The 10,984-nt window shown below is 38.5% G+C and overlaps 1 non-coding gene across 1 annotated transcript; it reads left to right on the forward strand.

The window, feature by feature from the left end:
- trnaw-cca (transfer RNA tryptophan (anticodon CCA)) lies at positions 1 to 72 on the forward strand. Its single transcript has one exon. It is a non-coding gene; the product is annotated as a tRNA-Trp (tRNA).
- The last annotated feature ends 10,912 nt before the right edge of the window (positions 73 to 10,984 follow it).

The following is a 10,984-nucleotide window of genomic DNA, read 5'->3' on the forward strand; positions in this document are numbered from 1 at the left end:
GACTTCGTGGCGCAACGGTAGCGCGTCTGATTCCAGATCAGAAGGCTGCGTGTTCAAATCACGTCGAGGTCAGCTGTTACTTTCTCAGGTTCTGCTGGTCCTGAACACGGAATTCACACCATGCACTTGAGTTCTATCTGTACACCACATAGATAATCTAAACAAAATAGAGCAGTACAGGACACGCAGTGTGGAGCTCACAGAGGCTTACAGTCTCCAGCATTGGAGTGAAGAGGAAAAAAAGAACTTGTTTTTTTTTTAAGAGAAAAGGCACAGTTCACATCTGCTTAACATCACGTCCAACTTTAGAGACAGCTACATCAGATAATGGAATCCCGGAAGTTTCAGATAACTTTTTTTTAATACAGGTTCAAACAAACCTGAAAGTTAATGAGTTTCCGGACACTTTTGTTTTATTAAAAAGTGTCTGAAGCCTGAAAATGTAATTTGAAGAAAAAAACCCGCTATTGGACATTAGCAGGTGCTTTTTGTAACGATTTGCTATTTCATGCTGGAAAACAAAGGAAACAGACCCAACGTTTGCTTTCAGGTGCGGTTCATTACATAATATACATCTATTACTGAGGAGCTTGAATAAAATTTACACGAGCCAGGTAGAAGTCGAACCTACAATCTTATGATCCGAAATCAGACGCGTTGTTTATTAAACCGCTGGGATTTCACATACCCTGAATTTCCCCATAGTGTGCTCAGCGCCGCTACTAGTAATGCACCGCTCCGTCTAAAATTTCAAAGTGAGAAACATGTGTTTTCTGATTTTTTATGAGTTTTAAAATATAATCTCTTTAAATCAGACAAGGGGTTTATGTTTCGCACTGAAATTCCGATTGACTGATAATTCAAAGAAAGACTGTTTTCTTTCACAACACCGTATAATTATCACATCCACCAGACTCTCCAACCTCTCCAGACCTTGCTGGTTGAGCAATTGCTCCGATAAATTAGGTCACGTATCATGTTAAATCATTTCTTCTCAACACAACATTTCCTGGTGCACGTTTTCTCTATGAAAAAAAAAGACATTTTTCCCTTGCACGATTTCTCGTTTTTTTATCAAAGCTACAGAAATAAAAAAGAAGAAGAAATAGTGTCACAAAAGAACTCTGTCGCCCTTGGGAGATATCAAACGCATTGGACATGAAAATGCCAGATAAAAGCCAGTTCTCTTCGTTTCTCAGTGTCGGGGCTGCTATGTAAAAGAGGCAATTTGCTCTGAGCGCAGGTTCAGCGCTTACTGAACGCAAATGTCTCAGAGCGGTGTGTCCGAGCGGCTGTAAAAGGGGATGGTCGTCCTGTCACCGTAGCCTAGTTGGTTAAAGGGCTTCTCTACTAAACAAAAGAACCGGGATTCAAATCCCAGCCGTGTCTTTCTTCCTATCTTGTAGTACAGAACGTATCATTTCGGGCAATCACAAAGGGCTTGATTTCGTTAAATGCATGTGTTCATTTCCTTTCTGGAAAACTTGTTTTTGATTAAATTCACACAGCTTGCGAAAAATGAAATTCAATTCTTGGTTATCAGTGCAGAAGAAATATTACCGTCTGGCAAAATAAACGGTAAGAGAGCTTTCTTTTCAACCGAAAACTTGGCGCAATCGGTTAGCGCATTTGGCTTTTAACTGAAAGGTTGGTGGTTCGAGTCCACCCAGGGATGGGATTCTTCTGCAGTATAAACGTTGTCTTAAGTCAATTGGATTTCTCAGCGAAACCATAACCATTTTAATATATGCAGGAAATGCGAGTATTTAACACGTGTCAGGGTCACCGGGAAATGTCCAATAATGCCCAACATTGCAACTCCCCAGAAAAAAATTATCGTCGAATCTTCATTTATACTCCAGTTGAATCCTCTGCTGAAATATTTTAAAAATACAATGCAGGTTTGTTTGAGAACTTGACAAGCATTGTTACAATAGCACTGTGCAGTTGGATTTTGATATTTTGACATATCTACCTTAATTTTAAACATAAATACTATACAGTCTATTGTAATTTTAAAATAAGTTAGCTGAGGATGTAAAGGGGTGAAAGGGAAAGGTCAGAGGGTATAGTAAAAACAAGGATTAGGTTAGGATTGGTGGAGGTGGTAGGGGTGTTGATGGTTATTCTCTGTAGAGGATGATTGAGTTTTTTATCCTTCTCTGAAGTGAGAAACTGGAAGAGTTGGGAGTTGAGGGATCTGATGAGGTTAGTTATAAAAGGAAGTTGATGTGGAGCTGTTAGCCGTAAAACTTCCTAAAGTCTTTAAACTGCAGTAAGCAAAAATAAAGGAAATTATCTTTGCTTACAGCCCTGTCTTTCTCACACCTGAAGAAGGTTCCACGGTCAACACGTTATGTTTCCTTTCTTCTCTTTTCAGCATGGAATAATCCTTTACTTTTTCCCATGCAGCCTACGCATGCTGACACAGCTACGCACCTGATATATAACATTCCTATAATCACAACTATGAATGTCCACTGTGGGTATTTTTTCCATTATTATTTATTTTGGCATTGAAGCATATTTTATGTAATACTGAAGTGTCATAATCACTGAAAAACATATTTTTTCATTTAGAAAGAATTAAAAAAATATAAATCACTATGAATTACATTTAACCTGTTCTGATCTAGGTTTTCTATATACTTTAACATGCCATGTTCAGAACGTCACAACGCAGAAATGCAACAGTGAAGTTTTGTAATTACAAATGTTCATGATGAGTGATTTTGTCTCTCTTACCTTAGTGTCAGAATACTAAGATGTTTTGGTAACGAGGAAGGAGGGAAAAAGTAATTCCGCAGAAGGGGTGCTATTTTGTTGACTATAAATCCTCACATGCCATGTTCAGAGGGTCATATTAAAAAAATGGTACAGTAAATTTTCTTATGCTTCATGATTTTCATAATTTGTTACATTGTGTCTCACACCTTTGTGTCAGAATTCTGAGATGTTTTTTTCTAAACAGGGGCCATCGCAATACAACAGAAAGAGCAATTAGCTTTTCCCTATAAATTCTCTCATGCCACATTCAGAGGGTCATATTTTAAAAATGGTACAGCAACATTTCCTGAAGTTCAGGATTTTGAGAGTCTGTTACATTGTGTCTCACACCTCCGTGGCAGAATTGTGAGACGATTTTATAATCAGGAGGGAGAGTCATAGCAATAAGCAGAAAGTGTCATCACCCTTTGCTCATCCTCCGTTAACCATATATTCTCATATGCCATGTTCTACATGTCCCATTTTAAACTGCTATAATAACATTTCTTGCAAAATGCAAGATTTTGAGACTTTGAGAATTCACGTTTTGCCTTTGTCTTATTTACTTGTTGTCTAACATGCCAGTTTGTGTTATTGTGAGTTTTGAAAATTGGTTTTCGATTTTCTGAAATGTGTTTCATACAAAAATGCAATTTGGATAATCATTACTTTCATATTCCCCTTTACTGAGGATATGTGCAGTAATTAACTCGGATTAGTATTTTTAAAAATGACTATAGAGAGCCAACTACAGGCGAAAGGCGGCATAACATCACAGCAGCAGCACTTAAGGTGGAACGAAAAACGCGAATAAGAAGCTGGCGAATAAGCAGCCAACTTCAGCCTCGTTAATGCAGCAGGATTGGGTGAGGTAGAAAAATATTTCTTCCTCTGAATCCTAACATTTTTGTAGGTGTTCTAGGACTTCTCGCCTCAGATAAAGCTGCCAATACATCACTTATTTCTACTCCATCAATATCAGCAGTGTTATCAGTACTGAGCCCTAAGTGTAGGTCCTGTCAGCATATAAAAACTTGAACGTATCGACTGCATTCACCTGAAAAAATCTGATAAAATTGAAAAATACATCGGAAACAAATTTGCACTGTTTTTTTTTTCAGATCCAGAAGAGAATCAAAACAGACCTGTTTTTAATTCTTTCCAGGAGGAAAGATTTTTCAGATCCAAACATGGGTCCAAAATCAATGTACTCACCTATCGCTGTTGCTTCTTCAAATCCTTCAACTGAACGTCGATATTGAGGGATGATATCATACAAATTTTGGTTTTCTTTTAAAGCAAATTTTATTAAAATATGAGCCTCTATTATAGTTGTCTTGGATGTTTCGCAAGGTATAATAGACCCCCTTGTGCCCTCTGCTAAAATATTATAAAATACAACAATCTTTATATATATATAGAACAGCATTTATGGTTACATGTATATTAAAATTAAGATAAATATACAAACGTATTGAAATACAAATGTACAGTCCTAACATAATCATGCTGTCCAACTGTCTTTTTTGCTTTTCAAGTTCTCCAACAAATCTGTGTTGTAATTTTAAATATTTTAACTAAGGGTGCAACGAGAGTATAAATTAATTCTCCCGCCAACCGTGACTGAATACGATTCCCTTGAATGTTGGCCATGACTGGTCCATTCCCAGTGATAATGAATAATGTACTCACTTGTTTACTTGTTGTAGTTCGTCACACAAAAAAACTGCATTTCCTGCAAATATCAAGTGGGTTAAGGTTTTACTAAGAAATCCAATTAAGTAGAATAATGAGTAATGGGCTCGAACCACTAACCTTTCAATTAACAGCTCCCAGAGACTCACGTGCATCCCTTTTCTCCATTTGCAAGCTTTTGGTAAAAAAAAAGACTTTATTCTTCCCGGCCTGTGATATTTGTTTTGCACTGATAAGCAAGATCTGTGTTTCATCTTTCACAAGCTGTATGAATTTTCTGAAATGCAAGTTGTTCTAGAAAGAAAATGAAAACATGCATTTAACAAAATCAAGCCGCACGCGATCACCCATAGTGATACATTCTATAAGACAAGACAGGAAGAAAGGCACCACCAGGATTTGAACTCAAGATCTCCTGTTTAATAGGAAAACACATTAACCAAATCAGCCAAAGTGCTGTCAGAGTATTAACATCATGTCTGATGTCAGTGATTGCAGCTGACTATCGCTGGAGGACAGTTCACTGTGAACAAGTCAGCCTGCATAATGAGGGGAAGAGACTGGCCTCTGTGATGCACTATAGAGTTACACTAACCTTCTGCCCTACTGTTCTCTGCTGCATTCTACCCTAGCAGATAAATATTGGTTTCCATGCGTGTAAGGTTTCTTTTTTTTGTCAAATATTTTCAAGCATATTTTTGCTGTTGAAAATAAGTGGTTTGTGGTTTTGAGTGTTGTGTTCCTCTTCCCTTAGTGTCACCCAAAATGATACATTGTGCTTTGGCAATTCTTCAGGCTATAGTGTTAAGAGGAGTTCAGTTGAATTAGTTTGCATAGATAAAGTATTTATTTTCCTTTTAATCCTTTAAAGCATATTACATTGTCAATACATTGTATCTTTCTTCCTACTAACTGTCATCATTTTTTTTCTGGCTTGATCTCGTAATCAGATATTAAAAGAAGTGGGACAGATTCATGCACACTAAAAAATACGAAAGGGTAGCAGGACACAGTAACCACCAAACATCTCGTAGATTATGAATGTGCCTAAAATATTTCAGTACTTTAGAGGGTTCTGCCATTTTAGATGTTGTACTGTGCCTGTCTGATTTATCAAATGTGTCATTTAAATCTCCCGTCATTTCTATATCAGTCTTGCAGTAAAGATTGCAATTCATCCCAAAATGCCAAGTTTCCCACTGATGATACGTACAAAGAAATAAATGTACATTTTCCCCTAAAATCAACCAATTTAAAATCAAATGCATCCCTCCTCATCTGCAGTTGGAGAGAAAAATGTCAGAATAAATACAGGTTTTAGAAGTCAGGAGCATTGATAGTCCTATTTTAAAATTATGCTAAAATGCTCAATATATTAAAAAAGTTCTATAAAATGCAAAAATAATTAAAACATATTAAAACAAGGTAAAAAGAAATGATACACAGTTATAAAGATCAGGAATTATCAATTTGAAGTTACAATCCACTTACAATATCCCAAAAATGGCAAGGATATGTAAAACAGGTGTATACATTTTTTTTTTAATAAAACAAGTTAAAAATAAATACTAAATACTTTTAAAATTCAGGAATGTGATTGGTCAGATGCTTATGATGAGTGTTGTTGGTGTTTCGTGTGATTTAGCGAAATGAAAAAATATTCAATTTTAAAACGGCAAGAGCTCGTATGAAAAAAATAGTTCGTAAGTATCTTTGTTGTAACAGCTGCGCCAGAACTAGTGTATTCATATACATCAGAAAAGTACCTGAACTTGACTGGTTTATATTCAGTTATGTGCATTGGGAACAAAAGGGAGACTTACATGGATTTTATTAGGTTTTAGGAATCAGAAAATGTATTTTTACACGTTTATGCCTACGAGCAGAAATAACTTCCTGCTTTCAGCGCTTTAATTGTTTCCGCTTGTAATCTCGAACAGAGAAACCCAGTACTGACTCACAGAAACGCCCCGGAGTTTCTGTGTTCCTGGGATTTAAGAGGGATGTATGAAGACAGTAAAGGGGAGTTTTTTTTTCCCGCTGTAGGAGGCGGTGTGACGAGTCTGGAGGGAGGAGACGCGCATTCCCCACGGGGAGCGCAGAGCAATGAGTTTCACCTGCAGCTCGCCGAGTCCTGTCCTATATAACCGCTGAGCCCGGACACACACAGCGTTTCCAGCCAGTGTTGGGGATGCACTATATCAATAGTTTTTTTATGCAGAAGCTGGGATTCTTTTGCTTTTATAATAATAATAATAATAATAATAATGTAACGCAACGGGGGCTCGGGCGGTCGTCCTTGCCGCATCTGGTCGGCCCCTGCACCGTCCGGGGCTCGAACCCGGGACTTCCGCGTCTCTCTGCAGCGACCCAGCCCCGTGAGCCAAAGAGAGATCTCTCCACAGCCCAGTAGCTGTGGTCCTGCTATCACAGGGAAGGGCGGTGACGTCACCCGCTCTGGTACGCCGGCTCTTACACACTGCTTGTCAGCCGTAAGCGTTACACTCTCCCCCGCTTAAATCGCCGTCCCCGGCGAAGGGCTATCCCATCCCACTTCTGACACCAATGTAACACAACGGGGGCTCGGGCGGTCGTCCTTGCCGCATCTGGTCGGCCCCTGCACCGTCCAGGGCTCAAACCCGGGACTTCTGCGTCTCTCTGCAGCGACCCAGCCCCGTGAGCCAAAGAGAGATCTCTCCACAGCTCAGTAGCTGTGGTCCTGCTATCACAGGGAAGGGCGGTGACGTCACCCGCTCTGGTACGCCGGCTCTTACACACTGCTTGTCGGCCGTAAGCGTTACAATAATAATAATAATAATAGGAGTTAGTGGTTACTATGCTAAACTGGCGCGAATGGCGCTTCTATTTCTTCTGTCTGCTCAAACACTGCTGGGCAAAGCTTAAATTAAAACCCTTTTTCTGAAACATTGAGTGTGAGGGGTAACAGGTGGAGTTTAAAGCTAAATAAAGGGCTGTATTGGATGAAAGTAGTAGATTGCGTGAGTGACGAGTAACGAGCTCGATCAGACCCAAACTCCATACGTGCGGTAAAGAGAAAAGTACAGATGCAGCCATTCAAAATGGGTGGGGTATTCCGCAGCATACCCCGGTGGGCGTGTCGCGGTGTCACGCAGTATCACGTGGTTAATTGCGTCATTTGATGCCATGCCGGAAACTATCCGCGTCACCTTGTAAAACCGCCATGGGGAGCTTAACCTCTCATGTACAGCATTTGAGCTTTTAATTTTGAACTGTGTATTACAGCATGTTAATCATCAGTCATTAAAATGTTGGTATATTTTATGAAAGCAAGATTGCTCAGTTGGACAAAAGTACACAATCTACCTTTATCAGAAATATTTATGCATCAAAGCCTTTACTGAAGATATTTCTAATAGTATTAATAATGAATGACTTTGGACAAGCTGTATACTCAAAGTATAATTTCTTTAGCACATTTGTACAAGCACTTGGAATCTGTCCAAGCCATACTTTGTCAGGCATTTTGTTTTACTTCAACGGGCATAAGAACTTCCTTGCTTTTAACAGGGCGTTTCATAATTTCTAACTATGAAAATGATTTAAAATGCGACACCTATCATTCAACTAGAGCTCAAAATATCACAAGGATCCTCAAGAGCACAGCAAAGACTGTATTAAAAGATACTTGTATGTATCAACGCTTTCTTTTCCGTATACCAGATTTTATGGAATCACTTCAGAAGGGTGTCAGCCAGTCAGATTCCAAGAATCGGCACTTTAAAGGAAAAATACACACTGGTATTCCACTTCTCCCTAACGATTTTAAGAGTCCAAGTATTTAACTAGCATGTGAAATAGCATGTGAAAAAGTGGTAGTTTTAAGCTTTTCTGCTAATATAATATGGAATCGCGTATCTAAAAAATTTAATAGCGATATGATTATATTCGTGTACTGCGACAGGGCTGTTTCGCTTCCCTCTTCTGCAACTTCCCTTGTAGCCTACTGGTCTACGTGCCCGACTACCAACTCACGGGTTGTGTGTTCAAATCCAGCTGGTGCTGGACTTTTCTTTTAACAAACATTTCTTCGAAAAAATAGAATAGCGATAGTATGGACAATCAATTGACTTTTTTATTTCAAAATATCACAACATGATCGATTCTAAGTCATTTTTGATAATGAATAGTCACCTTCTTGCCTTCTGACAACGGTCCCTGCTTCTGCTTCCTGCTTCTATTGTGTGTGTGTGTGTGTGTAATAGAGTAAATTTTTATAGAGAAATGGAGGCTGGACAGTATGCGTTACAATATAAACATTTATATTGATTTAAATCGCAAACGTGTGTTTAATTATGTGTTTTTTTATCATAATCAGGCTAATGCAACATAAATTGATACAGTATCTTTGTCTTCTAAGTATCTTAATAAACTTTCAGCATAACTTTCTACCTGTTTAGATTTATATCTCTTGGGATTTTGGGATCAAACGTGGAAGGATTAGATTGTAATCCTGTTTTTATTTTTCAAGTACGTTTTAGAAAAGTGTAATCTATACCTGCCCAGACTGTACGCCTTCCTATACCCCGCCTTTCATTCCTGTAATGCTCTTCCCCACGCACCCCAGCCGGGCGCTCTTCGGCCTCTGCCCGGGACGAATGTATATTTTGATATTTACACCCGGTGCGGCACCGAGGGAGCGTCTGCATTTATAACTTAGTTTTTGAAATTAGTCAAGCAATATGAAGCATCTCCTTTTACTTTTAAGTCCCTTAAATACATTGAGCACAGCTTTCTCACCACTTAAGATTGCTTTTTGATACCATCCTTACACAAAGCAGAAACTTTCCGATGACATACAGTACAAGTGGAAAGATTACAGATTTTAATCGTCTTTAAATTTGTTACATTATACGTTTCATCTAAACAAACACCACAAAACTATTCTCGATTGTATGTCTGAATGTTATGTTACACCTACAGTAGTTCACTGCTTTAAATACATCGAATTAAGAAAGTTATGTGTAGCACTTTAGATCTTTTTTTCTGAACCAGGGAAAATCTGATCATGTTTCTCTATAACAATAATAAAAAACTTTATTTTACATATCACCTTTAAAAGTGGCATCTCAAAGCAATACAGTAGATCGAAAAACAGTTAAAAGGGACCAAAGTAAATACCAGGCAAATGCGTTTTTAATAAAATGCTTTTATTCATTCAGCAGAGAGAGACACACACACACCGGTTTCCATTGACAAAATTGTTTTTTTTCAATTCCTCTTGTCTAACAGGAATGTTTTGTTTGTGGTTAGACTAGAGGAAAAGAGCGCCTCCTTCTACGAAGCATTTCGTTGATCCGATCACAAATTCTTTTCCAGTCGCACGCAGTAAAGGTTGTAAAGCGCTGATTCTTATGGAATGTGTTCCGCCGGGGATTCAAAAAAATATATTTTTTTTTAATTGCGTATCTAAGGAAAATTGCAGTATAACTTTGTTCATGCACATCATTATACAGTATCTCATTTTGTATTTCGATAAAAAAAAAATTGTTTGCCCAGCCACTATTGTTGTTATTGTTTTTATCCTGTAAAGCGCTTTGAGGAGCACAGCTTTCTCACCACTTTCTCACCTTCTCACCACACCATCCTTACACAAAGCAGAAACTGATTGTATTTTCCGATGACATACAAGTGCAAAGATTACAGATTTTAATCGTCTTTTTTCTGAACCAGGGAAAACCTGATCATGTTTCTCTATAACAATAATAAACTTTATTTAACATTTCACCTTTAAAAGTGGCATCTCAAAGCAATAAAGTAGATGGAAAAACAGTTAAAAGGGACAAAAGTAAATACCAGACAAACGCAAATGCGTTTTTAATAAAATGCTTTTATTCATTCAGCAGAGAGTGAGAGGGACATCCAGCAGAGAGAGACACACACACACCGGTTTTCATTGACAAAAAGTAATTGTTTTTTTTAACATTTTTTTTACATGTTTTGTTTGTGGACAGACTGTCCACAAATGTGAGACTCTTTCTCAGACTTACATTCCTGAATGTCCCCCGCCCTGGTCAACAATCCTAGGAAGAACACGAAACAGCCTGTTAATAAAATTGTTACAAATTTGTTCGGTCAGTTTTTCCTCACAGAATTTATAGATCGCATCGATCAGTTCCTGCTTTGTGACGGGCTTAGCAGTTTTCCGAACGTAGTCTTTCAACGAATGCCAAACCATCTCTATCAAATTTAGATCTGGTGATTCGGCTGGAGTTTTCACCCAGTTCACTCCTTCTGCTATAAGCCTCGCCCTTGCTGCTGTGTGTTTCGGATCGTTGTCTTGAAAGAGACGGTGCCTTGATCCAAACTGCTCCCTGATATATGGGGCGGCATGGTGTGTGACCACGACTTCCTCGAAGAATACACGGTCCATAATTCCTTCGAAAATAAGAAGTGGTCCCGGGCCTCTTCTAGATATACCCCCCCAGACGTGAACCTTCAGTGGATGTTTGGGCTTTGGCTTGTCCACATGTCTCCCCTTTTT

Source organism: Lepisosteus oculatus, chromosome 14, assembly GCF_040954835.1.
Source record: "Lepisosteus oculatus isolate fLepOcu1 chromosome 14, fLepOcu1.hap2, whole genome shotgun sequence".
Classification (NCBI taxonomy): domain Eukaryota; kingdom Metazoa; phylum Chordata; class Actinopteri; order Semionotiformes; family Lepisosteidae; genus Lepisosteus; species Lepisosteus oculatus.